We start from the raw sequence: 16,618 nt of genomic DNA, 5'->3' as shown, positions 1-16,618 counted from the left end.
GCACCTTGCTAGTCAACATTTTAAATTTCATCATCTTTTTGCGGAGAACTATTTTGAATTTTATATTGATATATTTTAAAAAAAATATTTTTAACGTGACTCGAAATTTCGCGATTAAAAGATTCGGACCCCACAGAAATATAGAAAATTTCGTTGAATTTTTAGCAGTGCCCAGAATATGGTTTGTAATGCTAATAACAAGAATATGAGCTTCAAAATATCCTTAAGAATTAGCAAATGAGCTGTAAATTATTGAAAATAATGGCTAATGGGCTGTATGTTATTTTCCATAGATTTGAAGGCTGAATTTTGGACCTACTAGGTTCACGATGACGCTGTCCTAATAAAAATTTTGACGCATACGCAAGGATTTGTCAACTTAGTCAACACAGAGCAATGACTGTTGGATGTCCATCCAACAGCTGTCGTGCTTCTTCAATTTCTGATCTTCCTGCTCCAGCCGCCCAAACCAGCGCCGACGGGACTGCCCGCTCCCTCCTCCAGTGGCCGATTATACTGCCGCCAGGCCATCCCTCTACCCAGCCGCACATTCTGTTATTTTCCGGCGACGTTAGCCTCACCCCGCAGCTGACTAGTCAGCGCTCGTACTCCCCTCAGCGAGGGCATCCGCTGTTGTGGCTTTGCCAGCTCCGGTTCATTCCCTTCCTGGGCCTCGCCCTCGTTCATCGCGTTTGTGCTCTCGGCGCGGCGTGGTCAACATGGTCAACAAATAACAACCATGGAAAGAGCGATGTAAGTGGAGAGGCTGACATTAGGGACCGACACAAGCAAGTGCCTCCTTATTATGCGCAAAATAATGATTTCTCCACCTGACAGCTGGGACCCACCGAAAGGGCCTCTGTATTTCGCGAAACAAACGTTCCTCCCGCTGACAGCTCGGACCCACCAGCTATATCCTCGCACGCAAGGAAGTGCCTCCTTATTACGCATAAAAAAATGAATACTCCCCACCTTAGTGGGAGGCTGACTTGTGGACCTACTAAGTTGACGCGGATGGGGGGCTTGTCAACTTAGTCAATATGAACGATTCTAGCTCCAGTGACTGTACGATGCCCATCCAACGGCCGTAGTGCTTCTTCAACCTCTGGTCTTCTTGCTCCAGCCGCCCAAACCAGCGCTGGTCGTGCCGCCTGCTCCTGCCTCCCATAGCCGGCTATGCTGCCGCGAAGGCCTCACCACCCCTACTACTTCCACCGCTATCCAGGTCATCCCTCTACTCACCCACACCCCCTGTTATTCTGCGGCGACAACAGCCTCACACCGCAGTCGAACCAGTCAACCCTCGTACTCCTCTCCACGTGGGCATCCACTACCGCGTCTTGCCCGGCTCTGCGTCGTCCCCTTCCTAGGCCTCGCCGTCGTCCACCGCCTTGGTGCTCTTGGCACGGCGTGGTCAATGTGGTCAAGAAACAGACTTCCATCGGAAGAGTACTGTACGTGGAGAGGCTGACAGCTGGGTCCACGGCCGCAACAAGGAAGTGCCTCTTATTACGCGCAAAATAATGATTTCTCCAGCTGACAACAGTGACCCACCGAACGGGCCACTGTATTTCGCAAAAAAAAGTTTTCCCATGACTACTGGACCCACCAGCTACATCTTTGCACGCAAGGAAGTGACTCCTTATCCTCCCTGACAGTCGGGACCCACCTAGTCGAAGCGTACATAGCATTGTTATTCTGGTCGCGAACGTGTACATACATACTGGTTGATCGATTTGTCTGCAGGCTACAGCGATGAACCGTGCCCGAGTAAGGAAGAACACATGTCGTAGTAGAGACGCAGACGTAGCATGTACACGTACGTACAACCAGAGTGCAAGAAAGTAAATACGGCCACGTACATACATACAGGCGGGGTCTCGAACGCCTACTCGCGCATAGGTACGGCCAGGGCTCGTGTACATGAAGAGGCAACGACGGCGTCCTGTTCATCGGCAGCCAACTGGCTGGATCGGAACGGAGAAACTGCCCGTCGTGTTCATCGGGAGGCAACGGAATACGTCGTGTTCATCGGAAGCCAACCGGCTTGAACGGAATAGCCGAAACGAGGCCTTGTGTACCGCAGAACGGAGGAAATGACCTTGTGTTCGACCGCCTACGGTCGTAACAGGATCCTGTTCACCGAGAGGGGTGTGGCGCACCGCAAAATGGAGGAAACAGACTTCTCTTCAACCTCCTACGGTCGAACGCGGTCCTGTTGATCGGGAGGGGTGTGGCGTACCGCAAAACGGACTTCTTTTTGACCTCCTACGATTGAAACGGGGGTCCTGTTCATCGGGAGGGTGTGACGTACCACGGGCTACTGTTCATCCACGTCTACTGCCTCCACGGGCTACTGTTCATCCACCGTCGACCTCCTCCAGCCTCCACCCGCGGCTGTTCATCCATAGCGTCTCCCTCCTGCCTCCACCAGCTATTGTTCATCCACGAGCTCCTGTTCATCCAGCCTCCACCGCTCCTCCACGGGTTACTGTTTAACCAACCCTCTCCACGGGGTCCTGTTTAACCACCCCTCCATGGGCTACTGTTCATCCACCCCTCCACCGGCTACTGTTCAACCATCCCTCCACGGGGTCCTATTCATCCAACCCTCCACGGGGTCCTGTTCATCCACCCTCAACCGGCTCGATCGAACGGGGTCCTGCTCATCCAGCGGCAACGACCTCTACTACCACGGGGTCCTGTTCATCCACCCCCAACTGGCTCGATCGATCGGGGTCCTGCTCATCCAGCGGCAACGACCTCTACTACCACGGGGTCCTGTTCATCCAACCCCCACCGAGAACTGTTATCCAACCCCCCAACAATGCTCACTGTTCATCAAGAGGCAGCAGATTCGACTGGCTTCAGTTAGCAGCAGTAGCGAAGGAATTTCTCGATCAGGTTCATTTAATAGCCAGGATCGATCAATCGCTCGGGTTCAGTAACATGTAGCTTGCAGTGCAATCACTCGGGTTTAGTAGGCGAACGCCTCGCTCGGGTTCAGTTAGAACGCAACGCCTCGCACCCACGCGCGTACGTGTACGAGAGAAACACGCATCGCTCGGCCCGACCACCCACCATAACTGGGAACTCCCTGATATTTTCCTCGCCCTCGCTTCTACCACGGGTTTTTCCGTCATGGACGGCCCAAAGAATGTCATGCAGCTGCGTCTCTGGCCCGCCTAGGACGAAAAGCCCATTTTTGTCATGATTTTTTGTCATAGAAGTAGGATCCCACCACATTTATGATGATACTGGATTTTGTCACAACTATCGTTATAAAAGTGTCATAAGCATGACAGAAAAAAATTTCGTTGGGCCCAAAATGTCACGGATGTGTCTTTTTTTTGTGTAGTGTTGTCTGCCCCCTTGCATTAGACGCGGTGAAATATCATGCATGCCCTAATAACTACATTATTTACTACAAGGAACATAAGGATCTACGGAAATACCCGCATTGCGGCATATCCTGATACAAGGGGCAATTCGTAGAGGATGATGGTGATGACATTATTGAAGGGGGAGATGAGCAGGCAAATGAAGGGGAAACGATGGACATGACGAAGAATAAAAAGGGACGTGTTCCCAGGAAGGTTGTATGCTATCTTCCAATACCTCTCCGTTTGAGGCGTATGCATGGTAATAAGACTGAGTCAAAGTTGATGCGTTGGCACGCGGAAGGGAGAAATAATGAAGATGATGTGCTTAGACACCCGGTCGATGCTTGCCAGTGGAGGCAATCAAAAGTAAGTTCAAAGACTATTTTGGTGATGACCAAAGAAATCTAATGATTGGTATGAGTATTGATGGAAATCCATTCGGTAACTTGAAAAGTAGACACATCACATGTCGTGTGGTTGTTTGTTTCTACAACCTTCCGTCGTGGGTTCGCATGAAGCAGAAGTGCATACTCCTGGCAATGTTGATCGAAGGCCTAAGCAACCTGGCATGGATCTTAACATGTATCACTAACTAATCAAGGATCTAGGAACACTTTGGGTAAAGGGGGCTTGGATTTGAGATGCTGACAAACGAAGATACTTCAAACCAAAAGCAATGTTTTTTAAAAACGGTCGGTGATTATACCGCATATAGATACCAGTCCTGCCAGACTACAAGTGGGTATAAAGGATGTGTTATTTGCAAAGAAGAGACCATTAGTGAACAATTTCATGTGAGTAAAAAAAATCCTTATGGGCACGTGCTTGAAGATTTCCCGACTGTCATCGACAATGTCAAGCCGGCTCCGGTAGGAATGCGGCGACAACGGTGCATCAACGGCTCGTCCTAGCAGCGTTAGTGGTCGTTCAATGGTCTAGAGACCTTGATGTAGTTTTCATTACGTTTGGGGTGCTTTGTACTTCTGATGAAATTTTATAATAGATCTGGATCTTTTCCGTAAAAAGAACATAGTGTATTTAGTTTACCCTATAAGTTTGCTCTCTCATTTCACATTAGAGTTTGTGCAAGGGTTGTTGATTCATGTATATACACCTTGTTCTTTTTCATCATTTATAATCTATCACATCATGAAATATCCTATGTGGCAAATTGTACAAACCGTTGTTTCACAGCTATTGGAGGTGCCCTAATGCATGTTCTCACGGTACACCGAGCCGACGCTCATTTTCTAACATGTCAGGATTTTTTCTTTCTAGGACTTTGAGTCTGTAGTACCAACTTTCAGAATAATCTTACTTTAGCTTTCTTAATTTGAAACTTTATGGATTCTTAAAGCTCTAGAGTTTGAAGCTTTCAAGTTTCAAAATTTTAAAAATATAAAATTTTAAAATTTGAAATATTCAGAAACTTAAACTTTTAGATTCAAACTTTCAAATTTTCAAAAAACATCTAAAGTTTGAAAATTTTAAAATCCACAAAAGAAAAGAAAGTAAAGTTCAAGAACAAAGAGGAAAATAATGTCGTTGGTGACCCCTTTGCACCACGTGTGACGCCCATCCTACGCAAAAATGTGACACCCTGCATCGTGGGCCCTCTACCAGCCCCACGTTGCCAACACTCACGTGGCGGACATTCGATCAAGGCAATGGCTCAACGGGAGGGACTGGGGGAGGGACGGCATCTACGGCCGGGCTTTCCAACCCGCAAACTCATTTTTACCGGAGCGTGGATGTACCGGCATAGCATCCACCGTGCAGCTGTTTTGTGATCTGACTCTAAGTGGGATCCATTCATATGTATACCCATGTATTATGACAGGTAATCATTTGTATATGGTCAAATCAATGTCACATCAATAGACCCCATGGCAGGAAAGGCAGTACTATTTGCAGTGGGCTGTACGCATGCATGCGACATCTCTCCTCCCTCTCGCATTTTATATTTGTTTACATTTTTAGATGGCCAATATTTTTTACAGTAATGTTCTATTATTCAAAAATTTCATATAGTCAAATTCCCGAACATAAGATCTTTAGAATAAGACCAATCTTGAATATATTTAAACTAGTTTAAGTTTTACTATTTCAATCATATCAAAATACTAATTTCACTCATTTCAAATTACAATTTTTGAAAATCAGTTATTGAAATGATTGAAACCACTTGTCAGAATATAGTTTTCTTTGTGAGTTTCATATTTCAGCTTCTGAAACACTAGTAGAAAAAAGACCTAATGTGAGACACATTAGTCCCGGTTTGATTTTGATCCGGTATTAATGGTACCATTAATGCCGGTTCGAACGGCTATGCATTAATGCCGGTTCGTGTTGAACATTTAATACCGGTTCGTGCCATGAACCGGTACTAAAGGGGTGGTGGCAGGCTGGCGTCAGGCCGGGGCCCCACGATCACCTTTAGTACCGGTTCGTGGCTAAAAACTGGTACTAAAGGGCTAACCTTTAGTACCGGTTCGTGCATGAACCGGGACTAAAGAGGTCTGACCTATAGTCCCGGTTGGAGACACAAACCGGGACTATAAGGCAATTTTCAATCTCTACCCCCCCCCCCCCGGTGTATCGCCATTTCAGTTTTGAAAAAATCAAAATAAAATGATAAAAACTTTAAAAAAATAAAATCCTTCGAGAGGTAGTTATATTACTACATCTACTAGTTAGGAAAATTTGAAAACTTAAATTTGGACATGTTTTGCAAAAAGTGTAGGGAAAATGTAAAAACGGCTATAACTTTTGCATACGATGTCAGAAAAAAACGTATAATATATCAAAAAATTCAGCACAAAAATCCGCATCCGAGTTTGACCGCCTATTGCTTATTTGCAATTTTTTAGAATCCTTAAATTCCAAAAGGAAAAAAAGATATGGTCAAATTTCAGTTTTTAAAAAAAAATTTGGTTAAATCTGGTCAAACTACTTATTCAAGAAGTATTAATGTTACTACATAATTATTCAAGAATATTAGTGTTACTAAATAATTATTTCAATTTTTTGAATTTTGGTCAAATCTGGTCAAACTATGGTCAAACAATGGTCAAACTTATTCAAGAAATATTAGTGTTACTAAATAATTAATGTTTTTTTAGAATAATAGTTTCAAACTCAAACGGTGAAACGTGTGACCTAATGCTCAAGCTAAACTTCTGAGGGTTAATAGGATTGACAGCTTACATTTGTCAGGAAAACAACAAGTGCAGACTTGGAATGTAGGGGGAATAGAACTCCGAAGTTAAGCGTGCTCAGACTAGGGGTGTGAGAGGATGGGTGACCGGCCGAGAAATTAGGCGATTTGGAATGAGTGATCCACACTTGAGCAGTTAAGAGAGGTGATTAGAGACTAAATCATCAAATAATTCAGAAAAATTAAAAATCGAAAAAAATCAAATGTTTTTTCCAAATTTTTTTTTAAAAAAAACCCTTTAGTACCGGTTGGTAATACCAACCGGCTTTAGTACCGGTTGGTAATATACCAACCGGTACTAAAGGTCCCCCATACCAGGGCGCGAGCTCATGCCACGTGGTGGCACTTTAGCGCCGGTTCGTGCCAAACCGGTACTAAAGGGGGGGCCTTTAGTGCCCACCCTTTAGTACCGGTTATGGAACCGGCACTAAAGGCCCTTACGAACCGGTTTTAAAGCTCCGTTTTCTACTAGTGAAACTGTGTCTTCAATGGGGTGACTGTAATGTGTTTTTCTAAAACTAGTGAAATCTATCTTTTGTAATGAGTGTAATCAGTTTTTTGAAACAAGTGAAATATTGTATTTCAATTGAGCGACTGTAATGTATTTTCTAAAATGAGTGAAATAAGTTATTTGAAAAAAGTGAAATATATCCTTTTGGTGTCAAACGACTATTTCAAAGTTTGAAACAGATATCTCTGCCAAGTGAAATGCATTTCAATACATTTTTGGTAAATATGAAGTGAAATTAGTATTTGAGATGTTTTTTGTAATGAGTGAAATCAGTTTTCCAAATCAGTCAATTGTGATTTTTCAAATTTTTGTAATACTTATTTTGGAACTAGTGAAATTATATTATTTGAAATGAGTGAAACAATTTGGAAATATTAGTTTTTTGTGAAACAAGTAAAGTTTATTGTTGAAACAAGTGAAATCTAACGACTTTTTTAATGTTTGAAACAGATATCTCTGCTGAGTGAAATGCATTTCAATACTTTTTTGGTAAACAAAGTGAAATTAGTTTTTAAGATAAATTTTGTAATGAGTGAAATCAGTTTTCCAAATCACTGAAACGTGATTTTTTAAATTTGTTAAATACTTATTTTGGAAGTAGTGAAATTATATTCTTTGAAATGAGTGAAACAATTTGGAATTTTTTTTGAAACAAGTAAAGTTTATTGTTGAAACAAGTGAAATCTAGTTTTTCAATTGAGTGAGTGTAATACTGTTTCTGAAATAAGTTTCTTGAAACGAGCGAAGTATAGCTTTAAAATCTAATGTTTTATGAAAATGATTTCAAAGTTAATTGAAATATATAAAACAAAATATATTTTTAATATATGCAAAATTGATCTTGTTTTCAAGGTCTTGTCACCATGAATTCAAATATACAAAAAGTTTCAATATTGGACATTTGGTTCAAAAGATATGAATCATTAAAAATATGGGGATGAAAATAAAATGCATGTCATATGTTTGGCATGAGAGAATGCAGGTATGCATGCACGGTTCTTCTACCCAACTCTCTTTCTTCTGTAAAAAGCTGACTTCATCTGACACTAGTACATGTATTACTATGTGTATTCTATATCCGAAAATAGAATATAAAAGTTGCACGAATCTTGACAAAAACGACCAACAGCGGATGTGGCTCCGGTACATCCCGCCTCCGGTAAAATAACTTAGTCGCTTTCCAACCCCCCTATACGCCCAGGCGGACGATGCGGTCAAAAAAAAACCTGACTCAGACGGACGCCTTATGTCGGTCCTATACGTCTGGGCTAACCGACACCCTCATATCCAACCCAAATCTGGGGTGGATATGGGGAGGCCCAGGCACGCCCGGGAGCGTTCGCCACGCCAGACATGACAGCCTGACCCCACCTCAAATATCACCCCCCATTCGACCTTGTTCCTCTCCTCTCTTCTCCCCCGTCCTCGTTGGCCCACCCCTAGCTCGGTCGCCACCCTTGCTCCATAGCCATGCTGAGCCCGTAGCACCCCGAGAATACTCCTCCCCTCCATTCTCACCCGCACGGACACGCTCACCAGCCCAGACGCCGCCGTGGTACGCTCCAGCTACTCTCGGACTGCACCTTGTCTTTGACACATTGTCCAACCATTTTTCCGTGATTGTTTTGTAGGCAAAAGCGATGGATACAAATGGTTCGTCAAATGAGGAGTATGGAACCACAGAGCTTGATGAATTAATTCAAAAGGAGTTCTCCGATTCATCGGATTTTAACGAAGAAGCCAAGATGATGATGAGCATCCAATTGGCTTCGATCAAAGGGAGAAGAGTTCTGCACCAGGATAGGGTCTCTCGAGCACAGATACTCTAAAAGGACTACTTTGATCCCAAACCAGCTTTCCCTGGTGAATGGTTTCGTCAACGCTTCCATATGCAGAAACCAGTGTTCTTGCGCGCGTCATGGAGGAAGTGGAGGCGCATGATCAATTCCCTGCAGATGCATCAGAATCTTCGAGATCATTAGGTACACGCACAACTATTTAGTGATCTTGTGGAGCATATGTGGACCCACAACGGAAACCAAATAGCTAATGTTTGAATTGTGGACTTAAAATAAATTTTATGTTCGAACATATATTTTTTGCTGCCAATAAATGTTTATTTTTTTGAACATCAGTACAGACACAAGCGCGCATATACACGTGCATACACTCACCCCTATGAACGCACACACGCACACCCTACCCTTATGAGCACCTCCGAAAGACTGAGCCGGCATATCGTCTAGAAATTTACGAAGTCACCGTAGGCACCTCGTCGTCGACGGAAACGTCTCCTCCCACTGAATGCGCATCGCCGGAAATTCTGAAATAAATTCATGAATAAATGCGAGCATCAAGATTTCAACTCTAGTGGGCTAGGGATACCACAGTCCCTCTAACCATCCAACCACAGGTTGGTTCACGTTTCTATGGACGTTTGAAGTGCCGGATTTGGTGTATCCGATTTTGGATGCTCTCATTTCACTAGAGATTGTATAAGGAATGTCAAACCATATCACACAAATATATGTTAGCGGGTATGCTATTTATCTATATATAGAATACACAATGATTTTAACGATCTGTTTTGATTGCACGCTTTACTTCTTTCCTCTTTACCTCAAGTTGATTGGTGGGTATATTAGAACACCCCTCCCCTCCACAACAAAGTTACTGTGTTATAGACGCGTACCGGACAAGCCTAGATAGTAATTTTCTCCATGGCCAACTATAGCAGCTGCTTCCATACATCAATCATACTCTCGATGCTTCTTCTCATATGTTTTGCTACCCATGCACAATGTAAGTTTCGAAAACCAACCGATCCACTTACTGTTATACCTCAGATGATTAGTCTTTTCATTACTGATCTTCCATTATCGTTGAGTTAATGCATATGCTACGTATAACTTTTTTTGAGTTGTTTATAACTTTTATTTCTTCCGAAGTTCTTACGGTTTTTCTGAGTGCTTGTGTATTTGTTTGCTGCTGGATCAGTTACTTGTTAGTTGATAAGCAGAGACTAACGTGAAACTGTTTTATGTTCTATAGGCAGAATCTTGGAAGACATGAAAGCAATTAGGGTCAATATACCAGGTGGTCTGTGCGCCCGTGCTCGGGGCTGCAAAGACGTATGCATATGTTGTTTAGTAAAGGATTCCTGCTATGATTCATTTGATGAATGCCTGGCCGACTGTCCAAAAGCTTCTCCGTTAGACCCAGCGGCAGCGATGAATCGTTCTCCATCACCATCCTATCTAATCTAGTCATATGGCTTCTGAAGGATGATGCCGGATGTGCTCATGAATAATTTATTATAATAAATAATATCATAATATTTGCTTTACAATAGTTGATAAGTTTTATATCAATGTTCTTTACGAGTTAATTAGTTTTGTTGAATATATGTATTAAGATCTTTTCCTAATAAACCCGCCTCCTGTTTCATTGTATAATTGAGGCTGTGGGCTACATCCGGTTTCCTTATATACATGCGTGTATGCACCCAATCTAATTAAGAGTCGCATTGCCTTCCAATATGGTATCAGTTTCCCGACCCCGATCCTAAACCTAAGTCTTCCACTCCTGTCGCCGCCACACCATCTAGGTCGCCGGCGCCGCACCACCTAGGTCGCCGCCGCTGCACTTGCCGCCACTCCTTCCCCTAGCCGTCGCAGCCCACCCTACCCTACTCTCTCCTCCTCCCAATCGCCATAACCCCCACCGATCGCCACCTCTTGTTACTGTGTCTACCTTGGGCCGCCACTCATATCGTGTTCGTCCAAACGACAACCCATGGTGTCCCGATCCAGTAATGAGGCCGAGTATTGGGTTGTGGCTAACGCCATCACCAAGTGTTTATGGCTCCGGCAACTTCTTCAGGAGCTGCACCTTGGCGTGGCCAAGGCTACTGTTGTCTACTGTGACATTGTCTCCGCCGTCTAGCTCTCCGCCAATCCCGTTCATCATTGTCGCACGAAGCATATTGAGCTCGACATTCACTTCGTGCGTGAGCAGATGGCTCTCGGACATTTCGGTGTCTTGCATGTCCCCACTGCTCAGCAAATTCGCCGATGTCATGACAAAGGGGTTACCATGCGTGAGCAGGTGACGTATCGACTGCGGGGGAGTTGAATCATCACATGTATGGTTAGGATCATTTCTTAACAAACCCACCTCATGTTTCCTTGTAGAGTTGAGGACGTGGGCTACACCGTGTGTGTGTGCACGCGCCCGTGTATGCACCCAATCTAATTGGAAGTTGCATTGCCTTTCCATAAGGTTTTTTTGGTTTTATTTGCATGAATTAAACCTGAAATCTTAAAAGTGCACGCGCACTTTTTCGTAGCAATGGGCGGCCGGTTTGTTACTCACATGTGTGTCTTTTTTTGTCAGCTAGTGGATGTTTTTGTTAGCATTAATTGCGTGCAGACTAGTTTGAAAAACAGATTCACGTACATTTATTTTGGCCTCTTCAATTTTTAAAAAGTCATATCTTTTAAACCACACGTCGGAATTCAGATCCGTTTCCATTATTGGATTCATCGTGACGAGATCTTCGAAACTAGATCCCGCATGGATATATTTCGACGAAATTTTTTTGATGTCAACTTTGGTGCTATATAGTGCAACTAAAATACTGCATTGTGCAACTTTAATATTACATGGTGCAACTTTTTTTTAAACTAACTTTAGTACTACATGGCTTGTAATTTAATCTAGTTGCACACACATTGATGTTTAGTTGGCTTATAATGTAGTCCAGTTGCACACACATTGATATTTAGTTGCCAAAAAGACTAGTTGCACACACATATGCTCAGTTGGCTTGTAATTTAATCTAGTTGCACACATATTGATGTTTAGTTGGCAGGACACTAGTTGCACACGCATATGCGCAATTGACGTGTCAATGTACTCTAGTTGCACACATATTGCTATTTAGTTGGCAGGACTAGTTACATACATATATGCTCAGTTGGCGCGGCAATGTAGTCTGGTTGCACACACATTGATGTTTAGTTGGCATGACTATTGGCACACACATATGCTCAGTTGACGCGGCAACATAGTCTAGTTGCACACACATTGATGTTTAGTTGGCAGAAGGACTATTGGCACACACGTATGCTCAGTTGGCGCGGCATGTAGTCTAGTTGCACACGTATTGCTGTTTAGTTGGCAGGAAGAATAGTTCGTCGAAACATCCCCATGTGGGATCTACTTTTAAAGAGCACGTCACGAAGATTTCAACGGTGAAAACGAATCTGAATTTCGACACACGGATTGAAAGTTATGCCTTTTTAAAATTTCAAAATCACAAAATAAATGCAAACAAAAACTTGCACATGCATATGCATGCACACGAGGAGATGTATATGTTAGCATTTAATACGTAGTACCAAAAGAGACTACTAGATGACTATTTTAATTAAAAAGAGGGGCAAAACATTACCTAAAATAGCAAGCCGCTCATTAAGCGTCCCAGGCGGCTGTGCACTGGCTAGACACGTCCTGGATTAAAACGCCACCGCTTCACCGTGCCACCTATAAAATATACGCGCTCACATTGCTCCTCTACACCATTCTCTTCACATGGCACCGGTGCCACTTCAGACGTAATTTTGTTCTATGTGAATAAGCCTCCCAACGAGCCCTGCTATCCCTCCAAGCGCCTTTGATGCGCCCAGCGTGCCATCAATCGCCACTAAGGGCATTTTCAAAGAAGACCCGCAAACCTTCGGTATATGTTTGACCGGACACTTTTATTCACTTTTGCAATATAACGCAATTCTGCATCGGTCCGCAAGATGATCCGGATTTTCATTTTCCGGCAAAGCGAAGATAAACATAGGGGAGCTATACCGGACTCCGGACATCCACTTGATCAATCAAAAGCCTCCGCGTGCCCCTCTCCTCTCTCTCTCTCTCTCTTTTCACATGCATGGTCCCCCTCTTCTCTCTCTCTCCTCCCAACCGCACATCACACTACAAATAGCCCACCACATGCATGATCCCCACCTATTTTTTTTCTCCTCCCAATCGGATACTTTATGATTAGCATTGGATGGCTTTCTTGCCAAAAAAAGCATTGAATGGCTCACTTCAGTATCGTGTCCTTCGGAGCACGCCCGGACATGAAAACGGACATATACCATAGACTTTTGCGGGTCTGCATTGGAGATTCCCTAATACCCCAATGTTTGAGGGCTAGAAACACTGCCATGTCGATTAGAGCACTACTTCCCCACACACAGTACACTCCCAAGCAGGTGAATTGCCACCGCGGTGGCTATCTCTTCGGCTTCCTCGGTATCGTTCGATATGTCGCCCCCCATCACCACTGTTATCCTTGATGCCATTGCCACCATGGTGATTACCTCTTCGGCATCCTCGGTGTCGTTCGTCATGCCGTCCCGTCACTGTTGTTGTCCTTGGTGCCATTAGTGACATCGCCAAATCAAACCAAACCCGTCATAGTGCAGCACGTAGCAAAAGGAAAATGAAGACTAAGAGAAGATTTTCGTTGGTGAGATTTGCATTTCATCCAAATTAACTGAAAATCACAACAACTGCCCTAACAATGGGAGTGTCTAATAAATGGTTGGCTGATTTTCATTTGGGTATCTGTCAAATATTTGGCCCAACTGGAATATAGGACACGTGTAAATGCATAATTTCCCCCTCAGAGAGGCCCACTGCTCCAATCCCGCTAGCCGCCCGGCCAAGTTTTCTTTTTGTGGGTGATTTTTTTATTAAGTTTTATTATCAAAGTTCATGAAAAATATAAAGCATCTCAAATATAATAAAAATTACATCGAGATTTCAAGACCACCGGACAACTCATGAAATCCATCATTTTGCGGGAATATGAAAAAGTCAAAACATTACAATCAGGCTACAACCAGCTACTTTATGGACCTGTTGGCGATTTACAATACACCACCTAATTTTGATTTGGACTGAGAACGATCAGAGTCATCAATACGAACTTAAACTGGTCTCCAGGGTAGCGATTTTTTTCCCTTGAATGTCTTAGTAACACCGGCATTGATAATGTCTTGGAAAGAAACCTAACAAGCTACAAGTAGAGCTGGAAAATAAAAACTAACACTGGTTTCAAACCGGGACTCAACAACATCAGTCATAACACAAAATGATCCTGCCCGAAATGCAGTTGTGCAGACTATCAAAGATCAATTCCAGACTTGAAAATAAAGTGGCCATCAGCTGTTGTGTGATATTTTGTCTTTGTTTAGCGTAGTCCACCCATCCCCAGTGTGGATGTTATGCTCGTCGGGATGTTGATCTATGAAACAAACTGCCGGCAATTTTCTGAACATAGAGGATAAAAAAAAAACATTGTGACATGAAGAATGACAAGAAAATCAAGCAAACCAGAAAAAGGACACTAAAAAACGTTAATGCAAAATAAACTTGATTACAAGAGATTACAGTCCTGTGATGTATGAGTGAATCGAAGCACGATCAGTGCCCCAATGCCCTTAACATCATTTAGCAAGTGGTCGCGCTAATGGCTAACACCACACTTCCGCGCAAGCATAGCATGGTACTCCCTCTGTAAATAAATATAAGAGCATTTAGATCACTAAAGTAGTAATCTAATCGCTCTTATATTTGTTTACGGAGGGAGTACTTCTTAAAAGGGATTAAGCTGGCCCTTCACGCCTCCCACTTATGGGTAGAACTTATTTGGTGTAGAGAGAAGGTCCATCATGTATGGTAGAAATTTAGGGTTTATGGTCTACCCCCTATTCTTTTGTGCTTATTCGTGGTGCCGCTCACAATTCGTATATCTGAGGCTAGCGGGTAGGGGCCTTCTTATATTGCCTTTCCGAAGAGCCCATCTCTTATACAGATAATATTTCTAATCTTTTCAACTAGTTTCCGGCTAAATTATTACTCCCATCCAATGTGACCGGCTAAATTATTACTCCCACCCAATGTGACATGTATAGATGCATCGGGGAGGTTGCCTAGTCAACTATAAAATGGCAAATAAAACTCTCTTTTCTTTCTCAGGTTATAAGAGCATCTAGCTCGTATGTTTTAGCTTATTGGTAAAAAGAATGACCACCAACAACTTATCATTAACTACTTTAAGTCTTTAACACAGTGGTCATTCTACGTACAAGCTTGGGGTCTGTTAAACCCACAACTTTTGGGAAATACAACCTTCCTCCACTATTCGAGGTGTCCTAATGCGCAGGCCACTCAGCTGGCCCTCATTTTCTAACATGTTAGGAAAACTTTCTTTTTAGAACATTTGAAGTTTGTAGTATGTGCTTTTAGAAAAAAAAACATAGTTTAGCTTTCTTAATTTGAAACTTTTAGAATTTTGTTCTTTCAAGTTTTAATTTTCTAAAAATCAAACTTATAGAATTTTATTCTTCCAAGTTATCATCTTTTCTAAAATTCAAATTTTTAGAATTTTGAACTTCCAACTTTAAATAATTTAAAATTTCAAAATCCACAAAAGAAAAGAAAGTAAAATTGAGAAGAAAAGGGAAAATAATGACGTTGATAGGGCCCCTCTGCATTGCAGTACCCTCCCCACACAAAAAAATGTGATGCCCTCGGGTGGTGCCCCCCTTAACAGCCCGGCATTCCCAACGCTCGAAGACCACAACTCAATGCTGGGGAAGGAATTCACTTTCACATATCATATATTGCACTCGATAGACCATCATAGATAGGGTAAATATGATACATTCGTAGTCATGCCCTTTGAAATACGTTGTGGTACTTCTACTAAAAATACATCACACACATTACATGGTATGTCAGACCCGCAAAAGAGCTATTAATCGCTATTGCCAATGTTGCGGGTGCTTTATCTACTAGCGCTCTAACCGAGGGCCAGTCTAGTAATGGGCACAACACACGACAATTTTGTCCGGCGGTTTCATTCTGGGTTTCTTCAAGCCATTTATCTCATGTTTGAAAGTATTTTATTCCTTTTCTTCACAAAGTTACAAATATTTTTTACAAATATCCCAATATTTTTAGAGAACATGCAGACATTTTATAAAATTTAAAATCACATGGATCTTTTTTCAAAAAATAGGCGAATACTTTTTGAAATATATTTACAGTTTATAAAATGTTCGATTATTTTTAAAAATTATATGAACATTTAAGAAAAGGCATGAACACTTTTAAAAAGATGAGCATGCAATTTTGTAAATTGTTCAAGCATTTATAAAAATATTCATGCACTTATTTAAAATGTTCACGTGATAAAAAAATGTTCACATATTTAAAAAATATCCTGCCATTTTAATTATTTCCAAATATCTTTATAAATATATTTTAATTATACTCCCTCTGTACCAAAATATAAGACCTTTTTGTAAGCTAGTTTAACCTACAAAACTTTCTTATATTTTGGTACAAAGGTAGTGCAATTTAAAAGTGGAAACAAAAAATTAAAATAAATAAAGTAAAATAGAAAAAGAGAAAAGGAAACTAAAAAGTAAACCGATT

The sequence above is a fragment of the Triticum dicoccoides genome, chromosome 6A (assembly GCF_002162155.2).
Source record: "Triticum dicoccoides isolate Atlit2015 ecotype Zavitan chromosome 6A, WEW_v2.0, whole genome shotgun sequence".
NCBI lineage: Eukaryota > Viridiplantae > Streptophyta > Magnoliopsida > Poales > Poaceae > Triticum > Triticum dicoccoides.
Note: the sequence above shows the minus strand (reverse complement) of the source record.